The following is a 16,303-nucleotide window of genomic DNA, read 5'->3' as shown; positions in this document are numbered from 1 at the left end:
CTACAGATCAATTTGGGGAGAATTTTTTACTGTGTTGAATTTTCTGTTCTGTGATCACAGTATGTCTCCCATTTATTTTGATCTTTTATGACTTCTTTCCATCAACATGTAGTATTTAGCATACTTTCACATGTATTTTATACTTACTCTTTCTTTAGGATTCTTTACCATCTGAGCCACGAGGGAAGCCCACTTACTCTTTCTACATAGCCTAATTCAAAAGGTTTAGAGACTTTGGTGCTGTTCCTGAGACATATTTATATTATACCTACTAATAATTTCAGTTGTGTTAGTTTTCACCATTGCCTTAGTTTTTCTGAAGAAGACAAATTTCATTTGGAGTCAAGCCAAAGGAGGTCACTGACTACCTAGGTAACTCTGCTTAGATTGAACATCAGTGAAAGACTTTAAAGCAATTGGTGTAACTCATTCTTTGGCTCATATAATTTTTTTTTTCTTGAGGCAGAAGCAAAACTGCTTTCAGAAGTGTTTAGAGTAATTATAATCCAACTGTGTTTAAAAGAATAAATGGCTGAAGAGCTAACTACTTTTTATGCTGGGTAGGTAGCAGCCCTGAGGACATTGGTGACTCTTGAAGCACTATCAATGTTTCTTATCCAGAAAGCAGTGAAGGACATATTTTAGGTTAGGAAGCAGATAATTTATAGGCCAGTGAAGTGCCATGTTCCAGTGGAAGGATTCCTTAGAGGTCATTAGTTCACAGAAAGGGAAAACAAAGCCTGAGACTTGGTGTCATTGGAGGACCATACTATATACTCTTAGTGAATTCTTCCTGAAAGCCAGTCTGTTTCCATCAAAACCTACAGATACATAGCCCTTCCCACTCAGTAGATTATGTTTGATCAGGTTGGGCAGTCAGACTGGAGGGACGGGAATTGGGATTGGGTTGTTAGAGTCAGGGTGGTCATTGATCAGTGATGATGGTGTGACCAAGGCTCATGATGAGAACTTCCCATGAGGGGAAACTGGGGGTGATGATCACTTACATAAACTGGTGGAGTTAACTTCCTGCCAGGCACTATCCTAAGTGATTTATGTATGTGAGCTCCTTTAATCTTAACAGCCTTGTGAGGTGTAGTTACTGTAATTATTCCATTTTGTGAGTGAACGAAATGAGGCACGGAGGGATCAGCAGTTTTTCTAGCAAGCGTTAGAGGTGGGAGAGGATCCGGGCGATCTGACTCTAGACTGTACACTCTGAACCTCTGCACGGCCTGACAGACTGCCCAAGAGCGTGTCTATTTTGAGAGCCCATAGGGAAATAACCCCCTCTGCCAGTCTCAGGGAACTTGAGTTTCATGTTTGTTTGTTTGTTTTAAGTTTTAAGACAAGAGAGACTTCTGTCAGTGGTAAGCTTTAGACTTTTTACTTCCAAAATTCTAAATTGAAAATTCCCTAGAACATATAGGTTTTCTAATATTAAGTATATATGTGATTGTAAATGTTTCATTTGTTCAGAATGTCCCTTCTCTTCCATAACTGCATATTAATCTGTTTTAAATGTTTGTATTCCAAGTTTTTTTTTCCCCCCTCTCCAAAGAAGACAGAGTCAGGCTTATGTCAAAATGCAATTGACGGTGGCTTAGACTGGGAATGTGACAAGAGACTGTACAGATACGTATGTAGTTGACTCTTGAACAATGTAGGGATTAGGGGCACTGACCTGACCCATATATAACTTAGAGCTGACTGTCTTTATCTGTGGGTCTTCCACATCCGCAGTTCTGCCTCTACGGGTTCAACCAACTGGGGATTGTACAGTATACTATAGTATTTACTATAGAAAAAACTCCACATTTAAGTATAGACTCGCACTGTTCAAAGCAGTGTTGTTCAGGGGTCAGCTGTACTTATATGGGGCCAGGTATAAGCACTTTTAAAGAATCCCAGCCACTAATAGAACCAAGCACAGCATTGGAGAGCAGAGGCTGTGGAGTAGCTGTCTGCCTCCAGGCAACAGGGCACTTCTGGGTGACACTGGCCGCCTGCCCCTTGCGTGTAGGCACTAGAGAATAGGAAAGGCACTCCAATGACTCTGTGTTTGTGGCCTCATGTGGAAACTTCACAGCATCTCAGCTGCTTGCTCCTTGGTAGGAACAGTGTATCATGAGTTTAACTTGTAGGGGAAATGAGGACAGGAAAGTTGGACAGCATTTTCCACTTGGTAGAGGATGGAGACCAGGGGATGGAAGGGAGCAGAAGAAAAGTAGAAAGTGATGATTTTTAGGTATTTGTTTCACGGTTTTCTATTGTTGAAGGAGCCATACCCACAGTAGTAGCATTTCTGCTTGGGAGTGGGATGGAAGTAGATCTTCTGGAATGTGTTCTGGAGCTGTTCCTTCTTGAAGCAGGGAGCACAGATGATTGTTTGGAAAGGCTCTGTTTCTCAGATGTGCCCACATGTGCACAGTGTCCCAGTTTTTGTTAACTACAGAAGCTAAACAGAGGGTGGTTGGAAAGAGTTCATCCACTTTTTGAATTCTTGGGTGAGATTGTTAAATGATAGCCATGCACTGGCTAAAATGAGAGTCTTTTTTTTCCTGGCAGCAAAGGAGGCCAAAGATGGTATTTGAACTTTGACTCTTCAATTTAAGTCACTAAAAATTTATTGAGTGTGCCAGGTATGTGACATGAACATGAGATACGGAACCAAAGGCTAGTTGTTAAAGCAGTTTATGTTGGTCTGGATAGACCTCCACTTCTCATATAGATTTCTGTACTTCTCATAAAAGACAAAGATTATCATTGATAAATGGTATTAAGAGTCTATCGTTTAAAACTATTCAGCAAATATTACCCATTCTTTCTGAGAAAGTATGGGTGTATCATGATCTTTGGTGGGTCTGTTAGTTTTCTGTTTGCTGCTGTAACAGAATTACCACGCAGTTGGTGACTTAAAACCACACAAGTTTATTATCTTCAGTTTTGTAGGTTAGAAGTCTAGCAGGAGTGTCTCTGGGCCTAAAGTCAAGGTGTCAGCAGGACTGCATTCCTTCTGGCAGCTCCAGGGGAGGTTCCTTTGCCTGGTCCTTTCCAGCTGCTGGCATTTTTTCATGTTCCTTGGCCTGTGGTCCTGCCTTTATTTCAGAGCCAGCAGTAGCAGGCCAGGTCCTTCTCATGACACCATCTCTGTTTCCTGCTTGCAGTCACACCTTTCTCTTCCTCTAAGATTACGTTAGCCCCACCTGGACAAATCAGAGTGATCCGTTGCAGATCAGCTGATCAGCATCCTTAATTTACAAACTTAATTCCCCTTTGCTGCTGGTATGTCACTTCAGTTGTGTCCGACTCTGTACGACCCCAGAGACGGCAGCCCACCAGGCTCCCCTGTCCCTGGGACTCTCCAGGCAAGAACACTGGAGTGGGCTGCCATTTCCTTCTCCAATGCATGAAAGTGAAAAGTGAAAGGGAAGTCGCTCAGTCGTGTCCGACTCTTAGCGACCCCATGGACTGCAGTCCACCAGGCTCCTCCGCCCATGGGATTTTCCAGGCAAGAGTACTGGAGTGGGATGCCATTGCCTTCTCCGATAATTCCCCTTTGGCATGTCATATATTCAGAGGTTCCGGGAATTAGGACCTTGAGCACCTTTTGGGAGCTGTTATTCTCCCTCCACAGTTGTTGTTAGTCGCTCAGTCGTGTCTGACTTTTTGTAGCCCCAGGGACTGTAACCCACCAGGCTCCTCTGTCCATGCAATTGTCCAGGCAAGAATACTGGAGTGGGTTGCCGTTCTCTTCTCCAGGGGATCTTCCTGACCCAGGAAATGAACCCAGGTTTCCGGCGTTGTCAGCAGATTTATTACTGTCTGAGCTACCAGGAAGCCCCTCCATAGTAGGAGAGACTTTTTTTTTTTGAAATTTTTTGCTCATTTTCCCATCAAATGAAATTATTTAAAGCCCTCCCCCTCTCTCCTGTATAATGAATTGTTTCCTGTGAGTATGTGCTTTGTATGTGAGTGGTAGAAGGCTTGTCACTCATTACTTTAATACCTTACTCCTCCTCATTGTGATAAAACCCATCACCTAAACCGTTGACAGTTAGTTTCATAGAATCTTAGTGCTGGAAGGAAGCTAGAGATGGTTGCAGCCAGGCTGGCCTGCAGATGCCTGCAGACACACCTTATTACGTCTCTTCCAACTGGCTGTTCCACCTTTGCTGACATGGAATGGGCCTGCCTTGGGAGATCATATCTTCTTAACAGCTCTATTTTTTTTCTGTTAGAAAATTCCTGCTTTATATTGAGAGGAAGTCCCTCTCTTTGCAGATTTCTGTCGGTTCTTTCTTATTTTACTCTCTGGGGTCATATTGAATAAATGTAATTTCCTCTTTCACACTTGAAGCCCTTGAGATTTTTTTTAAAGACAGCTATCATATCCCCCAAGTATTCAAACTAAAAAAAAAAAAATCTCCATTTCTTCAGTTGGGTCTCATATGAAACTATCTCGAGACTCCTTTCCATCCTGGTACCTCTCCTGAGTATGATACAACATGAAGAAGGGGAGACTGAAGGATGGTTTAATAGGAGCATTTAAATGCTGGGGGAATTATTATACAGAGGAGGTTGGTAATATCTCTGCCATTACCACGGAAACAAGAAATCACAGGCTTACATTGTGGCTGAAGAGATTTAGGTATCAGGAAACCTGTCTTAACCTCGTGGATTGAGATAGTACAATGGACTGCCATGGGAAGTTGAGGGATCTTTTGCCCTAGAAATGTATAAGACAAGCCTTTAACCTCACGATTCATTTATTTCATATAAGAGACTTTGCTTTTAGTGAAATGTTCTGCTTAAAGAACATTCTTGTCACTGCTTGTCATCCATGCCTGATGCCTGGATTTCCCTTTTGTGTTGGCTCATTGGATGTAAGGCATCATCATGACTGCTGTTAATCACAGGGGGAAGGAATATGGTTCAGGGCTTTATGAAGGAAGGGAAACAGTGGCGTAGCTCAGGATAATTAATAGCAAGTGGAGTGACAGTTTGATTCCCTGGTAGGGACCCTGGCATTGTTAAAGGAAAAAATCACTTTATTCTTTCATAGAGAGAGGCAGCTGTAATTCTGGTTGGATGGAATCCAATTAAAAGGAACTGACATGCAAATTGATGATCAGACAGTGTGAGCATAGAAAAAGTCCAAGAAGAGTTCTGTAAGAAGTGGCAGAGAACAGTGTAAGTAATTTGGCATGGTAATGTGAATAAGAAAAATGGAAACATATGGGTTGGCTACCTGAACAATTATAAGTCTGGAATCTCAGCCAGGAGAGAGCAGGAGGCTACTTGGTTTGATGGGTTTATAGCTACTAAACTTTTAGACATCTTCATGTTGAAACATGCATTTTAGGAATTATATATAGCCTTTCACAATAGAATGATTATAAATCAACCCAAACTGGTAGAGGTTAAATATAATATTCCCAAGAATATATGATGGGAGACCAAGCTTGGCTCTTGGAATGATCTCATTGTACACATACTTCACCTGACCTGATGATGTATACTTAAAGATTTGTGTGAAAATTGACTCCTAAATTTAGGATGAAATAGGAGAGCTTGCCATTTATAGTAATGATATTATGAATCATTTTCAAAAGTGAAAAATCCATTTATAACCAAAGTCATGCCCAATTTATCCTTTGAGTAAATTCATAAGTCCATATGTTAGTTTTGCTTAAACAAAGGTACTTTTCTTTGAAATGAAGTAATTGTAGAGACATGTAGCAGTTAAGCTTTGGAGTAACAGAGGGAAAAAAATGGGCAGAATTTTCTAAGAAGTCAGATATATTGCTTTTTAGGAAGGAAAATTCTGCTTAGGAAGTCAGATAGCCTCTGCTGTTATTATGAGAGAAGGAGAAGGCTGCCCGGTGTATTACAGGGAGATTTATTAGGATCTTTTGGGAACTGCAGCGGAAAAGGCTGTGAAATGTTTTGAAGAATGTGAAAGTAAGACCACAGCATTTTCTAGACTTAATTCAGAAGAAACCCAAAGAAGGTGAAATGGAGTTCAACCTGAGGAAGCTGTTTAAGATTGAGGAGTTAAGACTTTACCAGCAGCAGCGAGGGGACCAGTGTGTTGTGGGCAGTATTTGCAGTCAGCGGGAGAGCGTCCAGTTGTCACAGTGGATGGCAGCAGGGACCATTAACAAAGGAGATTCAGGATGACCAGGTGTGAGTAGTGTGCTGCATTGGTGCCAACTCCAGGTGATTTTGCCCCCCGAAGCCACTCTACTCGGGTTCTCCTGCTGCTGTCCACTCTGCCCAGGGCTGTCACATTTACTTTCCACTCTGCCCCAGATGGTCCTACCCTCAAGAGCCCTTCCCTCACTTGATTCAACTTTCTGATAGAAGCTTCCTTATCAGGGAGACTTTCCCTAATAATCTAAAGCAAGCACTCTTTCTTCCCTTTCTCTGCTGTACCTTTCTTTACAGCACTTGTGCTCGAGGTAGAAAACAGAAATATTTTTCTCTTTTCTCTCTAGTAGAATTAAGTTCCATAGAAGTTCAGACCCAGTTTGTTTTGCTTACTGTGTTCCCAGCTCCTAATCCATACACATTTGTGGAGTGGAATTTAGGGAGTCTCTGTGATACAATCTTGGAATGAGAAGGGGAATCAGTTGCTGTCCTGTATTACAATATGTTACATAGTTATAATTCTGACGACCTCAGCAGACAGTGCTGTGAGCTTTGAGAAATAAGTTGGGGATAGTCATCATAGAGAGCTTCCCAGGTATCTCAGTGGTATAGAATCCTCATGCCAAGCAGGAGACATGGGTTCGATCCCTGGGTAAGGAAGATCCCCTGAAGAAGGAAATGGCAACCAACTCCACTATTCTTGCCTGGGAAATAATCCGTGGACAGAGGAGCCTGGTGGGCTACAGTTCATGGGGTTGCAAAGAGTCAGACAGGACTTAGAGACTAAACAATTCATGACAAGACTGGAGCTGAAGTGGTTCTGTTTTGGTGGTCAAGACTAGGAAGAATACTGTAGACTGACAAAAGGGTAAATATAGTTGCAAAGATTTAGAAATGAGTCTTGTGTTTGGAAATCCATCAATGATCTTGATTTGACTGCTGGAGCACAGGTGCGTGGTGAAACCTGACACAGGGGTGGGAGGTATGGTTGGGAAAGACATTTGGTACATAAGTCACAATCTGATTGTGGTGAGATTTGGGGAGTGGTGAGCCCAAAACTCTACATCTGAATGATACTGTGAAGGAGGGATCAGAAGAGGGAAGAGTGGAGAGAGAGAGGATGTAGAGCAGGGGTAGATGTGAGTTTTCCAACCTTGGGATGCAGGATAAAGTTTGGGACCTCCACACTGAAGGACAGAAGAATGAAAAGCAGTTTCTTTTGTTACTGGATGACTGATGATATACTGTATATAGGTGGTGGCTAAAGGTTGAAGATGAGTAGCTCTTGTAACTGTTTAGTTTTTTCCATAGGGATAAAGCTGTGCCCTTGGCACGAAAGGAGAGGAAAAGGCCATTTTGGTTCATAGAATAGAAAACTGTAACTGAGAACTCCCTTGGCAGATGGGTAGGAATTCTCTACCCATCTAAAACACTCTAGCTGGTGTTTTGGCAGCTGCATGGCCTCACACAGTTCATTTACCTGCAGTTCTGTTTCTCTTTCAAGAATGGACTTTATTGATATGCTTACATTGTTAAAGTGCAGATCGAAGTATACTGTTGGGGAAATTTATGAATTCCTTTTATAAATACTGGGTAAGGTTAGGAGTCCTTTCCTTTAATAGAAATAGATATGAGGACTTCCCTGGTGGCTCAGACGGTAAAGCGTCTGTCTACAATGTGGGAGACCCGGGTTCGAGCCCTGGGTTGGGAAGATCTCCTGGAGAAGGATATGGCAGTCCACTCCAATATTATTGCCTGGAAAATCCCATGGACAGAGGAGCCTGCCAGGCTACAGTCTATGGGGTCTCAAAGAGTCGGACACGACTGAGCGACTTCAGTGTGAGGAGAGTAGATCTTAAATACTCACCCTTCCTCCCCCAACCCAGCAAACAAATATGGAGACATAGATCTGGAATTGCGTTCTTCCTGGAATGTGGTGTCAACAAAGTATCAGAGCCACTTGCACCCTGAGAAAATATGACCATTTCTAAGAGGTGGGCTGCACATTTTTTTTTTTAAGAGCAGACAGGATAGGAGCGACTTTTTGCTGCTTATAGTCTCTGTGTCAGCAGTTGGTGAGGGCTACTGCAGAGCAGAAGCAAAAGGAGGATTTGATTGTGTCGGATGTGCTCCTGGTATTAACCTGCAGGTCGCAGCAGTTCTTGTTCCAAACGGCTGTGTACCAGGCAGTTGGACACTTTATCCTGAATTTTACTCCGTCATGCACAGCAGCTCCTGTAGGTGCATCCCCCTGCCCCTGCCCCCGCCCCAGCACTTCAGCCTTGGTCATTTGGAGTAGTTGACTTGTGGTCTAATACAGAGTGTTGCATAGGCTGCATAGCTCCCTGAGATCTTTCAGGATATGTGGATACTCTACATTTTAGAGTGCTTTCTTTACTTGGATAAGGAAGAAGAAAGAAATGTTAAGGATTGCTTTGAAATAGGTCCATTTTTTAGAGTTTAAACTTGGGCAAAGGATAGAACAGCTTAGTGTCCGATAATAAGTAATGTTCCTAGAGTCCTAGCACTAGGTCCTGACTCCAGCTTTCCCACTTGGCACTTACGTGACCGTGGGGAAAGTTACTTAGTTTCTGCATTTGCAAAATGGGGGATAGTAATAGCACCTGCTCTAGAATGCTTGTGAGAAATATGCAGTAAATACATGTAGATCTTTTCTCTCAAGGACCAGCTTGCAATACATGCTCTTTAAATGTTAGTTGATGAAAAAAAAAAGAAAAATAAATGTTAGTTGATGTTATTCCTGGCTTTCTCAGAAGTCATTGGCAGTTCTAAGGCTTCACAAGATAGGCTGGCAAAACCAAGGCTTTGCTGTTTGCTGTGTCAGAAAGTGACTTGGTGCTAGAAATGATTCAGTGGGTAGGGTGTGGACTGTAGGAAGCTTCAGTACCCCAGTCCACTGGCCTTATATATGAAACAGCTCATTACACTCTCATGTTAGTTCAGTGAAATGGATAAGGAGTCTCAGTCTGCCTCCTCAGGCAGCTTCAGAAGTCAAGCTGAGCTTCTCAGAGTATCTGGGAATCACCTGGGAATAGGATAGATGCCTGCAGCACAGTGGTAGGGGATGGTGGTTGGGACCCAAGAGGAAACAACAGAAGCAGTTGATCCTAGCAAGCAGGAGAGGGGTCACCAAGGAATTTCTGAGTCAGTCAGTAAGGGAGCTTGGTGATAATGGCAAAAAGAAATCTCTCAACTGGAGGAGTCAGACCACCTTGGACGTCACCCCTGACGCGCCACTAATATTGTATGTTACATCCCCATGGGTGAATCCTGTTTCCTTGCTGACCATCAGTTTCTTTGCTGTAAAATGATCAGATGATTTCCTGACTGCTTTTCTACTCTAGACTCCGTGATTTCACCACTTCATGGCTTTTAAGAACTGTTAGAGGCAGGACTGTTGCAGAACACCCTGCTGTAGACTTTGGTCTGTGCGAATCTTTAGTTTTGTTTTTTCGTTCTTTCAAAGAAGTTTCTGTTCAAAAGACCGTGAAGCATTTCATCATTGGCCTTTGAGGGAGCTGTCTGTTTAATCTCTCACGTTTCCTTTTTTCCCCTACAAATGATATCCACAGGACTGCTGTTGTCTTCTGCTCTCTGGATCAGCACTTTTGCAGGGAAATGAAAACATTGCACTTTTAAAGGTGCAGAAAGCAAAAACTGTTGCATCAGAATTCAAGGTTACAGAATTGGTTAGCTTTCTGGTTTGTTTTGCTGAGCTGAAGGAAAAAGATTTGATTGAGTGCTACTGCTTAGGGATAAATATTAATAACCACAAAAATCCCCCAGTGGTAAATTTTTTGCCCTCTTTACAAATAATTTCAAGTCATCATCTAGGACTGGGATTATTATTGTCAACTATATACAAATCTGAGAAATGTTGAGTAAGTGGATGAAGGATGTGGTTGGAGACAAACAACTGGTGGGGGTAAATATCTAGAGAAGACATCTGTTCTGCTTTCTTGATGTGTACATTATTATTTTATAATGTGTTCTTTTAAAAAAGATTTTATGTGCTTACTTAGGTTGTGCTGGGTCTTTGTTGCTGCACTCGGGCTTTCTGTAGTTGCAGTGAGCAGAGGCTACCCTCTAGTTGTGGTGCTAGGACTTCCTACTGTGGTGGCTTCTCTTGTTGCAGAGCACGGGCTGTAGAGTGCAGGTTCAGTGGTTGTGGTGCATGGCTTTAGTTGCCCGAGTCGTCTGGAATCTTCCTGAACCCTGCATTGGCAAGCGGATCCCCAGTCACTAGACCACCAGGAAAGTCCTGTAGCATTATTTTGAATTTTAATTTGTTACAGTTCAGATACATAAGTATCTAGCAGCTGCCTCCTTATAACATCAGTTGATAAAAATAGTATTAGAAAAAAGTTGTCAAAAGAAGTAGAATTTTTTTTTAAAGATTTTAAGAACTGAAGTTCTTTTCTGACATCTGATCTTATTTGTTTGTTAATTTTAGAATATCTCATTTTTTGATTGGACTCAGAAGTGGAAGCTCTCAGGGAGCCTCTGACTCTTGGCAGTCTGTTCATGGCATTTTTCTTTGGCCTCTTTCATTCTCTTGGCCAAAAATTTAGCATATTCTGCAGCTGCTTCTTTATTTTTCTCAGTATGCTGTTTCTTCAGAGCAACATGCTGATGTTTGTGTTGCAGAACACGTGGAGTAACAAGATGCCGAATCCTGGGGGCTTTGGTTCTAGGTTTCTTACCTTCTTGGTTTAGGGGCTTTCTCACAACATACTGGTAGACTTGTCTTTAGAGAGACTGATAAGTTTGTGGATTCTGCTAGCTCTTTTGGGCCCCAGGCGACAAGGCACAGTAGTATCAGTGAGTCCAGGAATATCCTCTTTTTTCACAATGACCAAAGTGAGAACAGTCAAATTGGCATCCAAGATGCAGCACTGTACAGATTTGTGCTTTCTTTCTCCAGTCTTCCTTGGTCTGTAACAGAAATGCCCCTTTCTCAGTAGCAGAAGACTTGGCCTTGGGTCAAGACACCCTGCTTCACAGGGAAGCCCTGTTTGTCATTCCCACCACTGATTCGGACCATGTAACCCTTTCATTCTTCACCCACAGCACCAGCAGCAACTTCTGTGACCATACTCTTCTCATAAAAGGTATTGAACTCATTCATCGTCTACTTCAATGAGTTTTTGGCAGCCAGTGGCCAGGAAAGAGATGTTCAGCTTCATTCTGAAGCGGCCAACTGCCTCTGAGATGCAGTGAAAAAAGAACTGAAGTGTTTTTAAACTTTGATATTCCAAAGAGAAGAATTGTTAGGTTTGGTTTGAGAGTTCCCAGTAATACCCAAGTAGATCTTTACCACAGACTTAAAATACACTCATGTGCAGTTCTTTGGTTTGTTTTTCTTTTGTCCTCTGTCCCAGCTGACTTTAGGGGAAAGGTAGTATGGTATAGTTATTACTTTACATGTAAAATCAATAGAAATATACCAAACACTAGCTGTATACCAGAATTTACCACCATTAAAATAGAGCTGGTCCCCTCTGCTCTCATGGAGTCCACCTGAGTAAGGTACAAAAGTTTGAAAAGTAAGCATAATTATCTCGCAAATAAAGAAAGAAGAGTATGATAGGCATGCTGTTATTTCCAGCAGATCGCCTACCACATAGGCTTCATATGCTAGAAGTGCTCATTAAGTACTTGGAGAGGATAGAAGAGGGGGCATTTGCAGCTTGGAGAGAGATCAGAGAAACCTTTACGAAGGAAGTGATATGACAATGATATTTCAAAAGACAGGAAAGAGTATCCATGTAGATGGGTAGGGTTGACGTTCCAGGGAGAGAGACTAGCCTGAGGAGGTACCTGCCTCCTTTTCAGGTCCTGAAAGTAACTAGGTACAGTGTTGCTGGAGGCCTGGGTTTATGTTAAGGGTAGCGGCAAATGAAAGGCAGAACGCAGGCTCTTTGAGGACTGTCTGAGAAGATTTGAGAAGGTGTGTTATGGGAGTTGTATTTTGGAAAGAGTTGCTAGTTCTCCCAGATTTCAGTGTTTCCTGAAATACATGTACTGTGTAATGTGGAAGTACACGATCAGATCAGTTCATCAGTATCCCACTGCCATACATGTATGTGCAAAATTTGGGCAGCAAGGTGTAGTATGTAGGGTGTTATATGAAAATACGGGATACACACACATACAGTGTTAGTTTGGACAAGAAATCATTGTGATGCTGGTTGATGGAGAGCACAAATGAGGAAAGGGGTTAGGGAGAGATGTTGGAATCGCCCTGCCCCCTCTACCTCCCACTCCCTGCAGGGGTCCTCAGTTTATTGATAACTACAAGTTATAATCACCTGGGGGTCATAAACTTCTTTGGTACAGTTTGCATGTAGTAAAATGCACAAACCTAAAGTGTGCAAACCAGTGAATTTTGACAAATAGGCATATGCCAGCCCAGTTCGAGAACAGTCATCACCTGAAACATTCCTTAGTCCTCACCTCTAGTCATCTCTTCTCGTTCCTGCCACTGTTCTGATGCCTGTCATCACAGCTGCTCTTGATCTTCGTAAAAATGAAATCATATAGTGTGTACTTTTGTGTGCTTGGCTTCTTTTGTTAGTATTTTTGAGGTGGTTCTATGTTGTTGTATGACTCAGTTCTTCTTTTATTGCCAGTAGTCTTCTGTTGTTAGATATGCAACTGTTTGTTTAACTGTTTCTCTTTTGGTGGGCATTTGAGTTGTTTCTTTTGACTGTTGTTAATAAAGCACTGTTGTATAAAGGTTGTTGTTCTTTTTAAACATAGGTCCTAGATTCCTGGTTTGCATAGATTCCTAGGAGTGAAAATGTTGGGTCATAAGGTATGTACATGTATTTAACTTTGTAAGAAATTGCCACAGTTTTCCAAAGTGGTTGTACCAGTTTACACTCCCACCAGTATTGCACAAGAGTTCTTGTTAATTCATATCTTCAAAAATATTTTGTGTTGCTAGTCTTTTTCATTGTAGCCATTGTAGTGGGTATAAAATGGTGATCTCATTATGTTTGAATTTGCATTTTCCTAATGACTAAGTGGTACTGAACACTCTTCTGTGAGGTGTTTGTTCAAATCTTTTGACCATTTAAAGTTGGATTGTCTTTTTATTATTGATTTATAGAAGCTCTTTATGTATTTTGGTACAAGGCTCATGTCAGATATGTGTAATATGAATGCATCTTCTGGTCTGTGGCTTTAGGCATCATTAGGCAATTTCCTAATGGTATCTTTATGAGCAGGAATTTTAAATTTTGATTAAGTTTAGTCCATCTTATTTTCCCCTTGTATGTTTGAGTCTTATGTGTCATCTCTAAGAAATCTTTACTTAACCTAGGTTATGTTTTCTTCTTTGCATTTATATTTTGGTTTATGTTTTATCTGATTTTTGTGTGTGATGTGAGTTAGGAGTCGAGGTTCATGTCTTCCCCTTACATTTATCCAGTTGTTCTAGCATTATTCTTTGAAATCACTTTTCTTTTACCAATGAATATCCTTGGTGCCTTTGTTGGAAGTCAGTTGTCTTTTTAAGTCTGTTCCTGCTTATGTCTATTTCTAGACTCTCTATTCTGCTCCATTGACATATTGTCTTTCTCCTAATACCCTCGTCTTGCTTATTGTGCTTTTATACTGTAGTAAGTATTGAAATGAAGTAGTGTGAATCCTCCTACTTTGTTCTTTTTCAAGATTGTTTTGACTATTCTAGCTTCTTTGCTTTTCATATAAAATTTTAGAATAAAAAAAAGCACGTGGGGTGCTTTATAAGAAAGCCCTTTGATACTCAAGCCATATTCCATGCCAATTAAATCAGAATCTTTTGGAGGTTGAATCCAAGTATTTGTCAAAACTCACTAAGTTATTCCAAATGCAGCAAAGATTGAGTACTAATGTGCTAATGGGCTTTTAATATGTTACCCTAAAAAAGAAATTCGGTAGTAGATTACTGGAGTGGAATGCATGTGTAGGAGTTCAAATGGACCCCCAAATGGAAGAGATTGTCAGTGCTTATGGAGAGAGGGAGACTTGAATAGACATGATGGAAAGGTAGTGAAAAGCGGCATGGTCTAGGCGGTTCTCTCTCCTGGGGGACATGCAGACCCCTCGCTGAAGTGCTGTCTTGTCACTCAGGATCTCCTCACCCTTACCCTAAAAATCGGAGACTCCAAAGCTAAGGAATGCCCTTGGTTGCTAAAGCAGGTAAAACACATTATTCTATAGAGCAGCTTTCTCCTTGATTAGGGAAATGTTTGTGAAATCTGCATAATAATGAACTGGGTAGGCACCTTCTGAAATGATTGTGTGTGTGGGGTTTTTTTGTTTTTTGTTTTTTTGGAAGGTTTTATGTCTTTTTACATTTTAATGTTTTATGAAAGCACTGATTCATCTATTCTTACCATAAGTAGGTAGTTTTGTCAGAAGTTCTGCCTCCCTAAAAGGCTTTAAAGAAAAAAGGGACAAAAAGTTGCAATCAAATAATGCTGTTCTTTGGGAACATATAAGCTATGTGGGCTGGTAGGTGTTTGCTTGTGGCTTTTTTTTTTTTTTTTTTAATAAATACATTTTCCTTCTTGAAGAGAGTTTGAAGCTAGTCAGCTGAGTCCCTCTTTCTGAAATACACGTTCCCTAAACGTCTGTAGAGAATTAATTTCAGTCATCGCTGGCAGAGCTTTAATCTCAACTTTCTGCTCAGTGTTATGGAAAATCCTCTCTAGAAAATAGCCAGTATCTACCTGCTACGGATTGTTAAGAAATTCAGATAAACATTTGATTTTTGAGTGTTTTCCTAGTAGAAACAGCATGAAAAATCCTTTGGTGAGCTGGATTTTAGAGTGCCCACAAAAAGCAAGTATTGATGATATATTTGTATTTTTGTATGTGTGACATGTCAGTTGTACTGTTTTCTTATTTCTAAATAGATTTCAAATATGCCATGTCCAACTCCAAACCTCAATTCTCTGTGAGGGGTGAGATATCTTAGACAAGAAAGAGCTTTGGTGTTAGCAAACTTATAACTCCTTTGTGAATACACACACACACACACACACAAACATATTGTCTTCAAGGCAGGGAGTCCAGTGGGCAGAGGATAGGAGTAGAGCTGCTTCACTTTCTCTATTTACCATTGTATTTAACAATACATATTTCTTTTATTAATAATTTTTTTTCTTTTTTTTTTCTAATTTTATTTTATTTTTAAACTTTACATAATTGTATTAGTTTCTCGGCCTTTTGGCTAAGATCAAGTGTAGTATCTGTTCTTATCAGTTTTATTAATAATTTTGTAAAGAGGGAGAAACGTTCACCGACTCCTGTTGAAGAACCCTCCTCTGCCCTGCTTATTTATGCTTCGGCTGTGCTGGGTCTTTGTTGCTGCGCTCAGGCATTCTCCAGTCGCAGCAAGCAGGGTCTGCTTCTAGTTGCGCTGTGAAGGCCTCTCATCGTGGTGGCTTCTCCTGTAGTGCAGCATGGGCTCTAGGGCCAACGGGCTTCAGTTATTGTGGTGCATGGTCTTAGCGACTGCAGTGTGGGGTCTTTCAGACCAGGCATCAAACCCGTGTCCCTTGTATTGCAAAGGAGGTTCTGAACTAGTGGACCACCAGGGGAGACCTTTTTTTTCTTTTTCAGAGATCAGATCAGATCAGTCGCTCAGTTGTGTCCGACTCTTTGCGACCCCATGAATCGCAGCAGGCCAGGCCTCCCTGTCCATCACCAACTCCCGGAGTTCACTCAGACTCACGTCCATCGAGTCAGTGATGCCATCCAGCCATCTCATCCTCTGTCGTCCCCTTCTCCTCTTGCCCCCAATCCGTCCCAGCATCAGAGTCTTTTCCACTGAGTCAACTCTTCGCATGAGGTGGCCAAAGTACTGGAGTTTCAGCTGTAGCATCATTCCTTCCAAAGAAATCCCAGGGCTGATCTCCTTCAGAATGCACTGGTTGGATCTCCTTGCAGTCCAAGGGACTCTCAAGAGTCTTCTCCAACACCACATTTCAAAAGCATCAATTCTTGGATGCTCAGCCTTCTTCACAGTCCAACTCTCACATCCATACATGACCACAGGAAAAACCATAGCCTTGACTAGACGAACCTTTGTTGGCAAAGTAATGTCTCTGCTTTTGAATACGCTATCTAGGTCTAT

General features: G+C 41.6%; 1 protein-coding gene and 1 pseudogene across 1 annotated transcript in view; one reads left to right on the top strand and one right to left on the bottom strand.

Moving 5' to 3' along the window:
* AUTS2 (autism susceptibility candidate 2) overlaps positions 1 to 16,303 on the top strand; it is a 1,223,225-nt gene that overhangs the window by 108,616 nt on the left and 1,098,306 nt on the right. The gene's annotated exons all lie outside the window — the stretch shown is intronic.
* On the bottom strand, positions 10,408 to 15,208 carry LOC104998889 (annotated as a pseudogene).

This window comes from Bison bison, unplaced genomic scaffold, assembly GCF_000754665.1.
Source record: "Bison bison bison isolate TAMUID 2011002044 unplaced genomic scaffold, Bison_UMD1.0 scf7180017864340, whole genome shotgun sequence".
Taxonomy (NCBI): domain Eukaryota; kingdom Metazoa; phylum Chordata; class Mammalia; order Artiodactyla; family Bovidae; genus Bison; species Bison bison.
Note: the sequence above shows the minus strand (reverse complement) of the source record. Positions and strands in the feature narration are given on the sequence as shown.